Source organism: Rana temporaria, chromosome 8, assembly GCF_905171775.1.
Source record: "Rana temporaria chromosome 8, aRanTem1.1, whole genome shotgun sequence".
Lineage (NCBI taxonomy): Eukaryota > Metazoa > Chordata > Amphibia > Anura > Ranidae > Rana > Rana temporaria.
The window spans coordinates 165562636-165580414 of NC_053496.1; the positions used below are offsets into that span (position 1 = coordinate 165562636).

The 17779-nt window shown below is 41.5% G+C and overlaps 1 long non-coding RNA gene across 1 annotated transcript in view; it reads right to left on the bottom strand.

The window, feature by feature from the left end:
• LOC120909959 overlaps window positions 1–17779 on the bottom strand; it is a 275381-nt gene that overhangs the window by 83603 nt on the left and 173999 nt on the right. The window lies entirely within an intron of this gene.

The following is a 17779-nucleotide window of genomic DNA, read 5'->3' on the forward strand; positions in this document are numbered from 1 at the left end:
ACCAGTGCTTGAAAGGACTTTTGTGGACCTGTTAGGTAGCGATTTGTGTCGCTAAACTCTGTCCCTGCTCTAAACAGCACGCTCTCCCTACACTGACAAAAAGTATATGAATGTATTAGACACCTATATACTAGAGCAAGTAGCACACCTATACCAGTGCTTGAAAGGACTTTTGTGGACCTTTTAGATAGCTATTTGAATGAATACAGCATGTTCCTGCTCCAAACAGCACCCTCTCCCTACACTGACAAAAAGTATATGAATGTGTTAGACACCTATATACTGCACCGCAAGTAGCACACCTAGACCAGTCCTTAAAAGGATTTTTGTGGACCGTTTAGATAGCTATTTTAATGAATACAGCCTGCCTGTCCCTGTTCCAAACAACATTACAGCACCCTCTCCCTAGCATGACAAAAAGCAGAATGTAAGATGGCCGCCAGATCAGGTCTATTTATAAGGTAGGGGGGTATGTCCATGTGCTGAAATGTCTCAATTTGCTGTCCTGCACCACCTGATGAATGTGTCATAGGTCAAAGTTCTTACCCATGTAACATTGCGGACATCGCCAGATGTTCGTCGGTCAGCGAACGACCAAAGTTCGCCACGAAACGACCACCTGGCGAACTGGCAGGCCATCTCTAATAATAATAATAATAATAATAATAATAATAATAATAATATGGGGTGAATTCAGCAGCAGATATCACTGGACTCTTATTTCTGCTTGCCTGATTACTCCATTTTCTCCCTCTCATGTCTGTCTTCCTCAGGGGTTCACTGGGTATCAGCTTGTCTTTCTATTCTCTTCTTACTCCCTGGCTTGACTCTGGAGTGGGTTTAAATGTGGTGGGCTAATGGCAGTAGAATAGATGGTCCCTATTGGTTGAAGCAGAGGGATGGAAGCAGCATAACTGTATAATTCCTGTGTTCCTCCTCATGATGGGCTGGCCCAGGGTTAGTAAGTCTGAATGCTGACCTGAGCCCCGTCACTGCTGGGAACAGAAATGGAGAAACTTTTTATCCAAGGAGAGTCTCCTGAAAGCGAGGTCTGTCCTCAGAATCTGGTCTTTCTGGGACCAAGTAAACTTTATTGCAAGTCATGTACAAAGTTGGGTGTTAATGTGGAGGTCACTTCCTTTTAAGCAAAACTGACTGAACACTTAAACAGGAATAACTAACTGTCCAAAATGACCCCATGCTACTGTATATAAAGCAAAGCAAAAATTTGGGCTGGAATTCCTCTTAAATTGATTTTAGATTAAAACTGTCTAAATGTGAGCTCTGGAGGGAACTAAACTGCTGACTTGGTGCTGATATTTGTCCTACCTGGAGACTAGAAGGCAAATATTTTAATAAATACATGTGGTATCAGGTGTGAGTTCCTAAGAAAGATGTGACTTCTAAATTAAATTTTAATTAAAACTTCTCTTTACTCAACTTATTTTTCTTGTTCTATATAAGCCAACCCCGTTCTTTGTAGAGTAGACCTCCACTGAAGCCTTCCAGCCGTCTACATTCTCATAACCAACTGAACCAGCCGGTAAGTATATACTGGAATGTTGTTATCTTATTTGTATTCTTAATTTAATTATTGATAAGGAAAGAAACCTTAGTATTCAGATTTCAGGTAAAATTTAAATGACTTTTATTTTGATTTTAAATGATGGCAAGGTTCCTCATATCATTTTCTCCATTATGGCTTATTTTGCACAATTACATTTTTTAGGTCATTTCGTTTCCCAATTTTCTTTAACCTTTAACTACAATTGAGGAATCCATTGTTTTGCTATAATGGTTGCTAAATGGGTATGGTCAACCAAAAGTTTAAAACACCTTTTTAAAAAAAAAGAATGATTACCTATCATGTCTGTATGACTTTATATATATATTAATTCATAAATGAGGGCCTATTAGAAAGAAGAGTCCAATGGACTCATACCATAGGGAACACGAGCCCTGTAAGTAATAAAAGAGAATTTATGAAAGAAATTGACTTTTAAAGCAGTGGTTCCCATGGATATATTAAAGTACGGTATGTCACACGCATCAATCATTTTTATAAAGATATAAAAAGTTTATTATTTTGTACATATAATATTTTATATCCAAAAGAGAAAACAGGGCAACTGTAGGCCTATATATATATATATATATATATATATATATATATATATGTATGTGTGTATGTATGTATGTGTGTGTGTATATATATATATATATTTATATGTATAAAAAAACACATATACGTTTTAAGAATTTTTCAGACAAAGTATCACATGTGTTACACAGAATCTGCCAACATGTTTCGCGGTATACTACGCCGCTTCTTCAGGGATTTATTATCTGTATGTGAATCAAAACATCTAGAGTGTTTGATGTGTTTGAGCTAGGGGGAGACCATAATCAAACAATTCACCTTGCTGATGTAGTGCATAGGCATGACCCAAACATCACATATATTATCTGAGTGGAAAAGTGACAGCACAGGGCATATTCGAACATTAAGGTGGACTCAGGACAAAATCTGTATAAGCCACCAACAAAGACAAAGTTACCTGATGTAGATAACATTCAATACAACGTCATCAAATCCGTTATGCAAGAGAGGTCAGTGCAAATGCCAGAGAAGCCAGGGATCTCTGCAGGGGATGTCTGGGTCTCCCAAGAGCCCATTACTCCAGCCTCTAGACTTTTTTTATACCAAAGTTCTTAGTGATTTATTATGATGTAGATGTACACATGTGGACTCTTGTGGGCTCTCTGGGCTGTATTTAGATTAATTTGTTAAAATCCAGACAGCACTGAGTCAAATAGCTTTTTAATAGAAATATGCCATGTACTCATTAAATCATATTACTTTAATCCCCATTTAATGTTTCTGTGTATTCAGTATATTCTCTGCCTTGTGAATAATTCAGTAAGAAAGTATTTTTGAAAAAATAAAATAAAAAAGCACAAATGTCTCTTCTTTCCCTGGTTAGATTGGGTTTGGGTTCCTTCACAACTCGTAGTGGGGTCCCGTAATAAGTACCTGTTGGTAGGCTGATTAGTGTCTCTTTGGTTAAATATTTTTTTGGTACTTCTTAAACTACCTTTAAGGATGAGAAATGTTTAAAGATAAAAGGTACCGTACTTATTTACTTGTATCAAAATAGTAATAAAACAAAATATAAAACCTAAAGTAACATAAAGGTATAGTAGAAACAAAAGATCTTTGTGTAGGTCAGTTTTTCATGTTGTTTATTTTTTGTTTTCAAATGGTTTTTATTATGGATAAGGTCATAGAAAAAGATTTTAACAGTGGTGAACAAGTGAGCGATGAACAAGTGAGCAAGTGAGCGAGTCATTCACATTATACATTATATCCGAGAAAATACATATCATATAAGAAAATACATATATTGGATTTATAAATCTATATAACATTTGTGGGAATATTATGTTTTTTACATGTTTTCAATTTTGTCTTTTTCTTTTCATTAATCCAAATGATCCACAGAGCCCAAAGATGTTCACCTTAAAGAAATCCCTCTTACTCCTTTTCTTCCTTGGGACCATCAACTTATCTCTCTGTGAGGAAGAGTAAGTATGCATAAGACTTTTTAAAATAAAAGTATAGACTTAAAAGATGAAAAGTGATTCTAAAGTCTAAGTATGTATTCAGGTCTATTAGAAATCACAGGCCCCCCGTACAGCCTACCTAACAAGCACCCCCTTCCCCGAACATATCAAAATGATAGTTTCATTAAAAATACACAAAAATCATAGTGGACACAAACATAACATAATTCCTGTTAAATGTAAAAGATAAAATTGTATTGAGTTAATAAAATTCTGTGTAAATGAGATATTAACATTCACATAAGTGCTGTGGCCTGTACGGTGTAATTCGCAGTTTTTTTATTTATTTTTTAATTTGGCTATTGCTGTGTACAGGCAGCTTTTATTACACCATTGGGGTGCAGCAGCTGTACGGACACAGCCTCAGGTCCTTATTTGACAGGCATGTGAATGCAGGTGCATGGCCCCCAACCATTGACAGCGTGCCTTCAGAGCCACTCACCCACACCTGCATACTAATTAACCACTAGGGTCCCGCGCTAGTTGAATGATGGTTACAGCACAGATCCCAATTGCCGTCAATAGACGTCCTCCCCTTTGCACACGCCCCGCGCCCCTGGTCCCGGCCCGCTACCACGTGATCAGCTGTCAGCTAATGACAGCTGATCACATGATGAAAACAAAGTATTTGTTTTGTTTTTTCTCCTCGTACTGACAGCATGAGGAGAAAAAAAAGCCAATCACCGGCTGTGTACGGGACATCGGTCCCCAGTGGAAGAGGCACATCAGCCTCATTAGTGAACTGCCTGTACTGCCTGCCAGTGCCCCCTGCCAGTGCCACCTGCCAGTGCCCACAGTGACCACCAGTGCCACCTGTCAGTGCCAATCAGTACCACCAATTAGTGCCCATCACTGCCACCTATCAATGCCCACCACTTGTGCCAGTCAGTGCCTCATCAGTGTCACCTAGCAGTGCTCCCTTTCAGTCTCACCTATCAGTGCCCATAATTGCCACCCATCAGTGCCCATCACTGCCACCCATCAGTGCCCATCACTGCCAGCTATGAGTGCCACCTATCAATGCCACCTATTAGTGCCAATTCTCAGTGCCCACCAGTGCCACCTATCAATGCCCTACAGTGCCACCCATCAATGCCACCTCTCAGTCACATCTCAGTGCCCACCAATGCCACCTTTTAGTGCCCACCAGTGCCGCCAATCAGGGCCCACCAGTGCCGCCTTATCGGTACCCATCAGTGCAGCCCATCAGTGCCCATCAGTGAAGCCTATCGGTGCCCATCAGTGCAGCCTCATCAGAATACATCAATTAAGAAGAAAAATTACCCATTTGCAAAATGTTATAACAAAATATAAAAACGGTTTTGTATTTTTTTTTATTTGCTCTTTTTTTTTTTTTTTTACAAAAATGAAAAATGCAGAGGTGTTCAAATACCACCAAAAGAAAGCATTATTTGTGGGAAAAAATTATAAAAATTTCATTTGAGTACAGTGTTGTATGAACGCGCAATTATCATTCAAAGAGTGAGAGCGCTGAAAGCTGTAAATTGGTCTGGGCAGGAGGGGCGTTTAAGTGCACACTAAGCTAGTGGTTAAAGTAGAACCTGCGGCTGTGTTCATACAGCCACTGCAATAGAGTAACAGATAGCTCCCACTGCACAAACAAAGCGCTCATTCGCCTCGCGTGGGCCATAGAACCAATGTGAATGAGCCCTTCATTTTTTAAATTATTTTTTACAATCTTTTAAAAAGATTTTTTACATTTTAAAATTATTTTTAAATATTTTTTTTTTACATGTTTTTAAATGTTTTTTTCTTACAATTTAAAAAAAAAAATATTTTTACAATTTGTAATTTTATTTATTTATTTTCTACAATGCTGTTGGGGGCTTTTGATGAGATATCAGACGTCTAAACAGACCCCTGGCATCTCACCTTTGAAACAGAGAAAATAATTGAGGAATCTTCAGTTCCTTTCTCTGTAGCCTCAGTTGCACTGAAGATGAATGAACAGGAGACAGAAGCTCCTATCCATTCATAAACGGAAGCACAGTAAAGTGAGCATAGCAAGAAAAGGGATCAGTGAGGGGGAAGTGATTACAGAAGCATGCCCTGTGTCTGTCTCTCTTCTTGCAGCAGCTGAAAGCCAACGGGAGGGAGGGAAACCAGCTTGCAGCTGCTGCAGACAGCCGCACAGGGCATCCTTCTGTAATTGCCGCTCTATCCTGCTGCACCGATTTCACCTGCTGTCCAGGGCACCTTGTGTGCCCGGGCCCCCTACAGGAGGACTGGTGTTCCCCCCCTATCTGTGGCCCAGTATGGATTACCTTAATGCATTCTCTGCATTAGGATACACAGCTCCCCAATATAATTTATCCACAACACCCATGTTTATGGGTCAACTTCAATACTAATATAGCTGATACAATACTATACCCCTAAAATATCCAATAATCAAATGTGAAAGCATCAAAAATGTTCAAAAGCAGCTCACCTCATGTACCCCTGTACATGTATACAACAAAATATTAAAAGAGAAAGATCCACACTTAGCATAAAACCTAAATAAATCCAAAGTCGCAATTGTTGCCCAATTTGCCAAACTTGAATTAAAGTTATGCATGAATGTGATAGTGCTAAATTGTAACATAAATTACAAACAATCACAAATTGTGATGTAAAAATAGAAATCAATGTTATAACCCCACAATATATATGTTAAAAACTTTTTAGTCCAACTGTGACATAGTCTCTTAAACCTAATAAATTACATAAGAGCAAAGTCCCTTGCTTTAATCTCCTTGAAGCTCACAAACTCAAAATAATCCCCCACAATGTGAAAGACTTATAACCAGTTCATCACACCAGCTTTCTGTGAATAAATCTTCACCACCTTCAATACCAATTTGTGCTCCAAAGTGCCCCTTTAAGTGTTCCCACTCACCGGATTTATTTGACCTCTTATATATAATAAGTAAGTCCAGCCAGCACTCAAAATCACATTCCTCTAGGTCCAGGACGCTCTCAGAGGGACATGTAGTTGGCCACCAACCAGTATTTACATGATATATTCGTATGATACATAGAAGACACAGACCCAACATAACATTGCATAATGCCTTTTATTTAAAAATGGCTAAAAGATAAAATAGTATGCACTCACAATGTATTGGTGCCCCCAGAATCATTACACACTAATGTATCCAGGAAACCACCGCAGCCTGGAGCCAGAGTGCAATCCACCTTAAGAAAATTATGTCACCGGTCCAGTCTCTACGCGTTTCATAACTAATTGGACGTCTTCAGAAAATAGCTTGTCCAGCACCATCTCCACTCCATATATTTACTCATCACTCTTACAAATCCAATCACAAATATAAAACATAAATATTTGAATATTCAGTCATTTTAGGCTTGAATGGTATTTCACTGGTATTGGTATACAAAATAAAATGTAAAGTAAAATGTGTCATAAAATATTACCTAAGCAAACCTGTATTGAAACCTCTATATCAAACTGTTTAGCACCATCTTGTGGTTAAAAAGTACACTATCTCCTCTTCCTCTCTTAAAACCCATACATATATTATTAATGTGTTTGTTAATTCGGGTGGAAAGTTTTTTAGTTGTTCTTGCCACATATTGGAGGCCACAAGGGCACTCTAATATGTAAATGATGTGTGCTATGGCAGGAAAGAAATGTATCTATTTTATATTATTTACCAACATGATATGTTATAAATGTATTTTTCTTTCTTTCCTTATGCCTGATAGTATTACACTAATGCACCATTTAAATCTAAAGAAGCCCATCTGATCAATAAATGTCCCTCCCTTTTTCAGAGAGTCTGGAATATTTTGCACAATCTTTGCTTTTAGTCCTGGGGCTCTTCTTTAAATGAATTTGGGGGTTCTCGGGTAACAATTTATCCAATGTATTATCCTTCAGTAACACTGGATATTACAACTTAAAGTGATTGTACACCCTCCTGAGACATTTTTACATATAGGTAAGCATACAATAAGGCTTACCTATACGTACTTAAAATTTCTCCTAAACGTGCGCCATTTAGGAGATATTTACGTTGTAGGGCACCGATGATGTCATTGGCACATCCGCAGTGAAGAAACCGCCCTCCATGCCATTTCTTGCCTAGCGTCACACGGCTCCGGCAAATCACAGACCCTGAGTCCATGGCCCCGCCCATTATGCTTTTACTTTGCAGGGGAAAAAAGAGGACGTAAAGACCATCAGGTCTCTGTCCATTTCACCTACCATCCTCTGCACATTTTCTAAGGAACCTCTCTTATAGCCTGGGACATAGCAAGCTTGTGATGTATTTGTTTATGAAATTATGTTGCAGTTGGACAAAAACCTACCCACTACTTGTTCTCTCCCATTCCTAAGCACTTACCTGGCTCCTCTCACTAATCGGCTGCAGCTCCACTGTTCTTTTTCTGGTCTCACAAAAGACGCTAAGAGCAGCAGGAGCCTATGTTTGGTTAGTCAAAATCCTCTGATGAGAGAGCGGGGCATGAATTGCCTGTGCTTTGTGTGTCTATAGATTCACAAAGCCCGGCTCAGGAATGCACTTACACAGGTGATGCCATAGCATTGTGCTTGCTGAGGGGGCACCTGGAGGAAGAAAGAGTGTCAGCAGGGGATCATCATAGAGGAAGTAAGGGACAGTTCAGCCCCGGAGGTTTCACCCCCTTAACGACCAGGCCATATTTTGCGATACGACGCTGCATTATTTTAATTAACAATTGCGGGGTCATTCGACTCTGTACCCAAGCAAAATCAATGTCCTTTTTTCCCACAAATAGAGCTTCCTTTTGGTGGTATTTTGATCACCTCTGCAGTTTTTATTTTTTGCGCTAGAAAACAAAAAAAAGACTGACAGTTTTGAAAAAAAGTAAAAAAGTCAAAATGTTACTTTCTGCTCTAAAACACATCCACTAAAAATGTGTAAAAAAAATCATATTAAACTAATTATATGATTTCTTCATCAATTTAGGCCAATATGTATTCTGCTACATCTTATTGGCAAAAAAAATCCCAATTAGTGTATATTGAGTGGTTTGCCCAAAAGTTATTGCGTCTACAACTATTGGATATTTTTTTATTGCATTTTAATTTTAATTTTTACTAGTAATGGTGGTGATTTTTAGCAGAACTGCAACAGTGCAGTGGACAAATCAGACACTAAGGCCTTGTACACACGGTCGGACCGAACCGATGAGAATGGTCCGACGGACTGTTTTCATCGGTTCACCGCAGAAGTGGCCTGATGGTCTGATGTGTGTACACACCATCAGTTCAAAATCCGATCGGGTCAGAATGCGGTGACGTAAAACAAACGACGTGCTGAAAAAAACGAAGTTCAATGCTTCCAAGCATGCATCGACTTTGAACCGATGCATTTCTGTACTAACCATCGGTTTGGTCCGATGGGGCAGCGGTCCATCGGTTCGGTTTTGAAGCATGTTTTAAAATTTTGGACCGAAGGAAAACAGACCGATGGCCTATACACACGGTCGGTTTGGTCCGACGAAACTGAACTTCGGTTCCTTCTCATCGGTTCGGTCCGACCGTGTGTACGGGGCCTAAGTGACACTTTTTGGAGACCGGTGACACCAATACAGGAAAATGCACTGTCACTGTATAAATGACACTGGCAGGGAAGGGGTTAACATCAGGGGTGATCAAAGGGTTAAGTGTGCTGGTAGGGAATGCTTCTTATTTGTGTGGGGGATAGACTGAATGGAGGAAGAGAGACAGCTGTGTTTCTGATTAGCAGGAACACAAGTTCTCTTTATCCCTCTGTGACAGAACAGCTGTAAGCCTTCTTTACATAGGCAGGCCGCTGTTCTGCCTGTCCTACAAATGAGTGGCCAGAAGCCATTGCGGCTGCCAGACCTGCTGATTGGTGCCCACAGTGGGAGCAGGTATTCGGCGATGCAAGAGCGCACCCCAGACCCAGGAAGAGGAAACAACGTACAGGTACGTTGTTTCACACATGCCAGGTTGCCCGGCCACAGTGTATGATGGCGGGCGGTCCGGAAGCCGTTATTATCACTTTAACTCTGGGAAAACAGCTAAACATATAGGTGGAATACATATATAAGCATAGTTTTAGCTAGTATTTTTTTTTGTAAGTCTGTTTATTTAATGCCTCTTTAAATATGTTGTTTTGGAGTATAAAGGTTGAAGGTGGAGAGTCCGAGGTCAAACCCACAAATCCGGGGGCAGAGGGCGTTGCTTTACAGTGTACAGATGGGACAGAAACATATTGGCAAACCTCTGGTCAAGAGGCAGATTTCAGTGATGAGACTAATTAGGAGAAAGGTGCATGCGGAGAGGTGAACTGGTGGGTTGGGGCAGATGTTGGGAAGGATTGGTGTGGGGAGATGTGGTAAAAGATAAGGAGGGTCAGAAAAGGCCTGAGTGTCCGGGGTCAGAGTGGACTTAGTTTGCAGGGACTGTGCTGCACTGCTCCCTACTGGCGGTGTGATATTTTCACACAATCAGTGTTACAAAATAACATTATCTGAGATTAGAAAGGTCAATGACAATACAGATGTGATATCTGAAATAAATGTTGGTGTGATGGGTAGCATTCAATAATTCAGATGGACTAAATTGAGGAATAACATTTTTTTACCCTTTTTTTGGAAATGTTTTATAGCAGAAAGTAAAACATTTTTTTAATTGTTGCTCTTTTTGTGTTTATAGCGTAAAAAATTAAAACCGCAGAGGTGATCGAATACCACCAAAACAAAGCTCTATTTGTAGGAAAAGAAGGACATAAATGATGTTTGGGTACAGCATCACACATCCGCACAATTGTCAGTTAAAGTAACGCAGTGCCGTATCGCAGTAAATGACTTTCCGGGGCTGAAGTGGTTAGATCCCACTGGAACATAACATATGGCCCAGGGATATGACAAATATGTGTCCATTGTATCAGTCAGTCTGGCTTCTATTTTTTTCCTGCAGCATGACTAAGTTGCCTCTGAATTTCGTTTCAACCGATAAAGAGTAGACAATTTCCAGGCTTTATCAGTCGCTTAGCTGCCGTAAATTGGAATTGGATCTTGAAAAGGCCTGGAGGCTTAAGGCAGAGCCGATCCTGGGGGTTACAGGCGCCTGGGTGCAGAGATATTTCTGGCGCCCCAACATGGGTGTGGTCATTTTACTAACTCCTCCCCTTTACAAATGTTTATATGGCAACGACTCAAGCACAGAAATGTTCCACCAGAAAGTTATTTATACCCCGGGATCCTTACATGATCTCTTAACAATAAACAAAATACAGGAAGAGAAGCAGAGTTCTTTATTGGGACCTGGAGGGGGGCCTCTCTGATGGACACAGAGAGGGCTTCTGTTAGAAAGACCCCCAGACATACTACAGATATGATACAGTAGATGGTCAGAGACTGCAGACATGATACAGGAGATGGTCAGAGACTGCAGACATGATACAGGAGATGGTCAGAGACTGCAGACATGGTACAGGAGAAGGTCAGAGACTGCAGACCTAGTACAGGAGATGATCAGAGACTGCAGACATGACATAGGAGATGGTCAAAAACTGCAGACATGAAACAGGAGATGGTCAGAGACTGCAGACATGATACAGGAGATGGTCAGAGACTGCAGACATGATACAGGAGATGGTCAGAGACTGCAGACATGATACAGGAGATGGTCAGAGACTGCAGACATGGTACAGGAGAAGGTCAGAGACTGCAGACCTAGTACAGGAGATGATCAGAGACTGCAGACATGACATAGGAGATGGTCAAAAACTGCAGACATGAAACAGGAGATGGTCAGAGACTGCAGACATGATACAGGAGATGGTCAGAGACTGCAGACATGATACAGGAGATGGTCGGAGACTGCAGACATGATACAGGAGATGGTCGGAGACTGCAGACATGATACAGGAGATGGTCAGAGACTGCAGACATGATACAGGAGATGGTCAGAGACTGCAGACATAGTACAGGGGATGATCAGAGACTGCAGATATGATATAGGAGATGGTCAGAGACTGCAGACATGATACAGAAGATGGTCAGAGACTGCAGACATGATACAGGAGATGGTCGGAGACTGCAGACATGATATAGGAGATGATTAGAGACTGCAGATATGATATAGGAGATGATCAGAGACTGCAGACATGATACAGGAGATGGTCAGAGACTGCAGACATGATACAGGAGATGGTCAGAGACTGCAGACATGATATAGGAGATGGTCAGAGACTGCAGACATGATACAGGAGATGGTCAGAGACTGCAGACATGATATAGGAGATGATTAAAAAATGCAGACATAGTACAGGAGATGGTCAGAGATTGCAGACATGGTATAGGAGATGGTCAGAGACTGCAGACAATAGTACAGAAGATGGTCTATTAGACCCCTTTCACACTGAAGGGTTTTTTAAGACGCTTTAGCGTTAAAAATAGCACCTGAAAAAATCTTCATCTGCAATCCCAGTGCTTTCACACTGGAGCGGTGCGCTTGTGGGATGTCGAAAAATGTCCTGCAAGTATCTTCTTTGAGGCACCTTTGTGTGTGTATACACATCGCCGCCCCCACCTCTGCAGGCGCCTGGGTGCAAAGCACCCTGCGCACCCTGCCTAGGATCGGCCCTGGCTTAAGGTTTAAAGCGGTATTAAACCCAAAATCAAAAATGTATTATATTGCAGGTTACAAATTATTGAATGTTGTGGCTGCATTAGTTTTATTTTCTAGGCTTTCTTTGTTTTATTTTCACCTGGTGATCTGGCCAGTATGTCTGTTGTTTTTCAACAGAACAACCAGTCCTTCAGATGAATCAGTCAGAGGGCTAAGACAACAATCTAACACTGACGGGGGTGCTTACAATGATCCGCTTTTATTTATGTAAAACCTTTATCTCCAAAGGAAAGAAACAGTTGCTGTAACTGCTTTTACTTCAATTTATTTTCAGTGAATCTAAATCTGCTAGTACCCTCCCCCCAGACTGACAATACTGCTGTCCAAAAGTTTCTCTGTTGCTCCTTCATCCAGAGTGTAGGCTCCTTATTACTGGAGGTGTGTTATTGGCCAGATCGCAAGGGGAAAACAGGTGGGAATAAAGCTTAACAGGAAAAAACAAATGCAGCCACCACAACTAATAATTGGTAAGCTGCAATATATTACATCTTTGGCCATACCCTGGAAGAAGGTTTTGATTTTTAGAAGGTTGGTTTGATTTCCTAATGATTAGTGGGGTTATATCGATGATTGTTTTTTACCGTAACAATGAGAAAATTTGAAGGAGCAGAATGGAAATTTTAGTTTGAGTGAAATTCTAACTGTAAATGTGATTTTTTATTTGGGAAAAAATGCAGATTTTGTAATGTGCAGCTTCTTATACATTTGGGATTCCATTCAAGTAGCAGGTCTGGATTGATTTTTAAGGGCATTAGAACAATATTAGTTGACTCTCTATAAGTTGGTAGATGATTTTTTAAATTTCCATACAAATGAAATCCTCCTGGTGTATGGGGAGCTTTAGCTGTGTCCACTTACTGATGGGAAAGCTCCGTACCGTAGAATGAAACACATCAGAATCTTCCAGCTGGTTATTCAATAAGAGATTCAAGTTTGTGGCATCCCGCTGTGCCGTATTCCTTTACCATGTTACTGTGGTCATAGAATAGTGGTCAACGTGGCCTAAAAATACACATTTGTGGTCCCAGTGATATACAGATTTTGTGTAATAATCAATGTTGTTTTATTTACTGATAACTGTGTCTTCTCCCAGGAGAAATGCCGATGAAGAAAGAAGAGATGATCCCGAAGAAATGGATGTTGAAGTGGAAAAGCGATTTTTACCATTGATTGGAAGGGTGCTCAGTGGTATTTTGGGAAAATAACCAAAAAAAGTTAAAACTTTGGAAATGGAATTGGAAATCATCTGATGTGGAATGTCATTTAGCTAAATGCACATCAGATGTCTTATAAAAAAAAAAAGATATCACATGCATTGTGTTTTCTTCTTTTTTTATTATTATTATTTATATGATGAACCTACATTAGTTGGGGGAAATAATGTCCTTAGCGCACTTTCCAGGCAATATAATCATTTATGGACATTCAGTTGGGTTCAGCAGCCCCACTGATCCGGATAGATCCTCCACTTTATCCAATCAAGATGAAAGCATACAGAATGGATCAGTCCACACTTACTCTTTATACTTCTACTTTCTTTCTACTAATATTCAAAAAACATTTTCCATCCAGCATTCCACCATCCGTAATGTTCACTGGAATTCATTGCAGCAATACCGACATTGCTATTGCCATATAAGATTAGATGTATAGGAGTAAACGGTTTCTCTATTTTCAGAGTGCTATCATCCACAGTCTATTAAATATAGCAGCATGTTGTGTATAAAGCTTTCATTATACGAATGTGACAAAATGTTGCCATTCTTACTTGTCTGCATACAGAGTTACCAATATGTTGGCAGGTGCAGTTAGCCTGCCCACCACTAGATGGCTCTGTTCCCGTTATCAAAACATATACAGTAACTGCAAAATAATGTGTTTTACTTTCCCTTCAAATTAAATGCAATCATAATAAATGTGATCAAAATAAGAAACTCAGGTGTCCAAACAAATGACCAAATCTGTGATTCTAACAATATATACAGTAAGTAGCACTACCCCCCGTAGGAGTTGCAGATGTCAGGGTTGCCCACTGCTGAACAGCCATTCACACAGCATTTCCTTCTTGTATCCAGACAGGAATCAGTTTGGCTTGTTTGGTTATTTTATTAGGAGATGATGACTTGGATGGGGTAAGGGATTATGGAATGTCCACCTAGAAATTGTCCAAAAATCAGAACCAGGAACAACTTACTACCTAATTACCTATTTACAGATTCCTCTTCTTCCTTCCTCCTGCACAAACTTGGTTCCCTTGTACAGTTTCCGGTGGTTCACTCCTAGAGGAGCTAAAAGTCTCTAGTTAGCGCAGTAACAGCCCATTACAGGCTAGGAAATCTCAGTCCCTTGGTAAAGTAGCATGTGGAGTGAACAGCATCTCTTACCGCCTTCTGCTCCCCCATAGACAGTGAGTGAGTGAGTGAGTGAGTGAGTGAGTGAGTGAGAAACTAGTATAGCGCTACACATGCGAACTGAATCGCCTCAAGGCGCTTGGTATCCATTTCCTACTATATTTTTGCCTTCAGAATAGGTGGGTTTTGAGTTTTTTTCTGAAGGCCTGGTGATTCACTTCCGTTAGGATGCTGGTTGGTAATGCGTTCCACAGTCGAGGTCCTTGGACTGCAAATCTTTGTTCTCCTTTGGACTTGTAGCGGGCCTTGGGTATTTGGAGTAGATTTTGGTTGGTCGATCGGAGGACGCGATTTGGGTTGTGACATTTTCATTTTTCACATAGATATTGGGGCGCACTTTCTTGTACACATTTGTGCGTCAGGCAGAGCGCCTTAAATGAAATCCGATCTTTTACGGGCAACCAGTGGAGGGACCTGAGAGAGGGGGAGATTGATTTCCCAGGGTTTTTTCCCTGTTACAAGTCATGCCGCCGTAATCTGGACGACTTGTAGACAAGCAATTTGGTACTTTGGGAGTCCGAGGTAAAGGGCGTTTGCATAGTCGAGTGTGGAGTTGATTATTGTTCCCACCACGACTGCTGTGTCTTCTTTTGGAATGAAGGGAATGAATCTACGTAACAGGCGCAGCAGATGGTGGGATCCGCTAACTACTGAACCTATTTGTGTATCCATTGTCATGTCTGATCCCAGCTCTACTGCTTGCAGAAATGCTAGCCCACTTGACTGCCACTAGCTTATATCTGGCTGCTTTCTCTTCCCTGTTCTCCTGACTGACAAACATATGGAGACTCCCCAGGGCAAGGTTGGATGAAGACTTGGCACACAGCTGTCTTCAAGAGAAACCTGCTACAGATCCAGGCAGTCTCTCCACTTGTCTGTCCCTGCACCGTACTGATCTACTCACTGTCTCTCCTTGCTCTCTCCACTGCCTCTCCAGTTGGGGTCTGTGACGGTATTAGAATGATATCCCCGTCAAAGATTCCCTTCTTCCCATAAAGAAAATCACCCAATATTCCATGAGGAGGAATATTCCTGGGATCGCCCAATAAGCCACACATGAGTCAGAGCTTTCTGCTGGAACAAGACAGACTTTAATGGTACAACACACAGCTTATATGTAATTTACAAAACTGTTACAATGACAATCTCCGCCCCCTCACACAGTGGGGGCTCCCATACAGATGATAGGCAGACACTTCCGAGTCGACCCTGAAAACATTTCTTTAGATAATGACATCAGTGAAGGTAATTACTAGTTGTAACAATATACATTATCTAGACAGCCTGGCCCCACATATAGAAGAGATAATTACCACAATGAAGCAATCAGAATAATTAACATGAGCCCCTTATAATCACAGTAAACAGTAAACACAGGTCTCCTTCACACACACAATAGATCAATTATCCTTTGAAATAGGGAGCTGGCTGAAGAAGGGTCATTAACATTTCAACAGCCTGTTAGCAGAGGAGTGAGTCCCACCTGAAATCACCTTCCCTCTAACACACACACACAGCATTAAACTAGCAGGGAGATTTACACTGAAGCATATCTTCACAGGGTCCCTCCAACCAGGGCCGGCCTTAGGTGTTCAGGTGCCCTGTGCAAGCTAATCCTGTGGAGCCCACAGGCTAGGGTTGCCACCTTTTCTTCAAGCCAAACCCGAACACTTTAGCGGCGCATGGCAAATTTTTTTGTCGAGCTGTGATGGCCGCACGGCGCCCCTGTTGCGCATGGCGCCCTGTGTGGCCGCACAGCTCGCACACCCCAAAAGCCGGCCCTGCCTCCAACTGCCTCCTGCCTCCGGAACTCCAGCCCAAGGTAAAGCCCCTCCCCAGCAGGGGTTGCTCAAGGACCACCGACAGACTCCCTCAGCACTGCTTCTCCATCTACCACCCGACTCCGTCTCTGGCATGGCTTTTGTCTATTTAAGGGCTTCTTAGTTCCCTGCCAGGCCTAGGGTTGCAACCTTTTCTTCTCACATCCATATTTCAAGTAACTGAAAATAGACCCAGGTTACATAAGGTGTCCTTATCATAGTCCCCCTTACATCTGGTGTCCCCACTAGAGTATCCCCTTTACATATGGTGTCCCCATCAGAGTGCCCCCTACATATGGTGTCCCCATCAGAGTGCCCCCCCACATCGTGTGTCCCCATCAGAGTACCCCCTTATATCTTGTGCCCCCTTTACATCAGGTGTCCCCACCAGAGCTCCCCCTTACATCAGGTGTCCCAACCATTAGCCCCCCTTACATCTGATGCCCCCACCAGAGCCCCCTTACATCAGATGTACCCACCAGAGCTCCCACTTACATCAGATGTCCCCACCATAGCCCCTCCTTACATCAGATGTCCCCCACAAAAGTCCTCATTACATCAGTTGTGCCCACCGGAGGTCCCCCTTACATCAGGTGTCCCCACCAGACACCCAGCTTACATCAGGTGAACCATGTACAGATGGCAGCCCTAGTCAGGCCCCCAACCTGGGGATTAGATAAAGGCCCCTAAAAATTCACAGAAACCCCTCCTAGCATATGCCCACTATTTTCCAGAACATTCTCCAAAATTCAAGAAACAGAGGGAGGCACCAGAGAGCTGCCAGGTTGAGTCACCCAGCCCTGGCCTCTAATAACCCTAAACCAGATTCAATTACCCTATAATCATAATAAAAAAACAATTGATGTACATATTTTACATTTTATGCATCTCTGTTAATATTATTGTATGTATGGGGTTTCACCATTATTTGCACATTAAAGCTCTGCAATTTCTCCATTGTTGCAGAGGGGGTGACAGCATCACTACTTTATTGCAAAAATTGGTTATTTTGCACTGGATATTCATTTATAGGTTTTACTATTGCACTTATAAGTCCATTTGTAGAACTGTAATAGGGGAGGGGAAGGGTATTTTAGCTTTTTTTTGGTGTACAGAGGCCAGGACATAGTGAACATACTGACCACCATTGAAGAAACCTCAACTTGCTGACCACACCCACTTTTTGGCCATGCCCACATGTGTGCAGTAGCAGCGGCATGCTTTGCGGGCCGGATTAGCACCCTCATTTT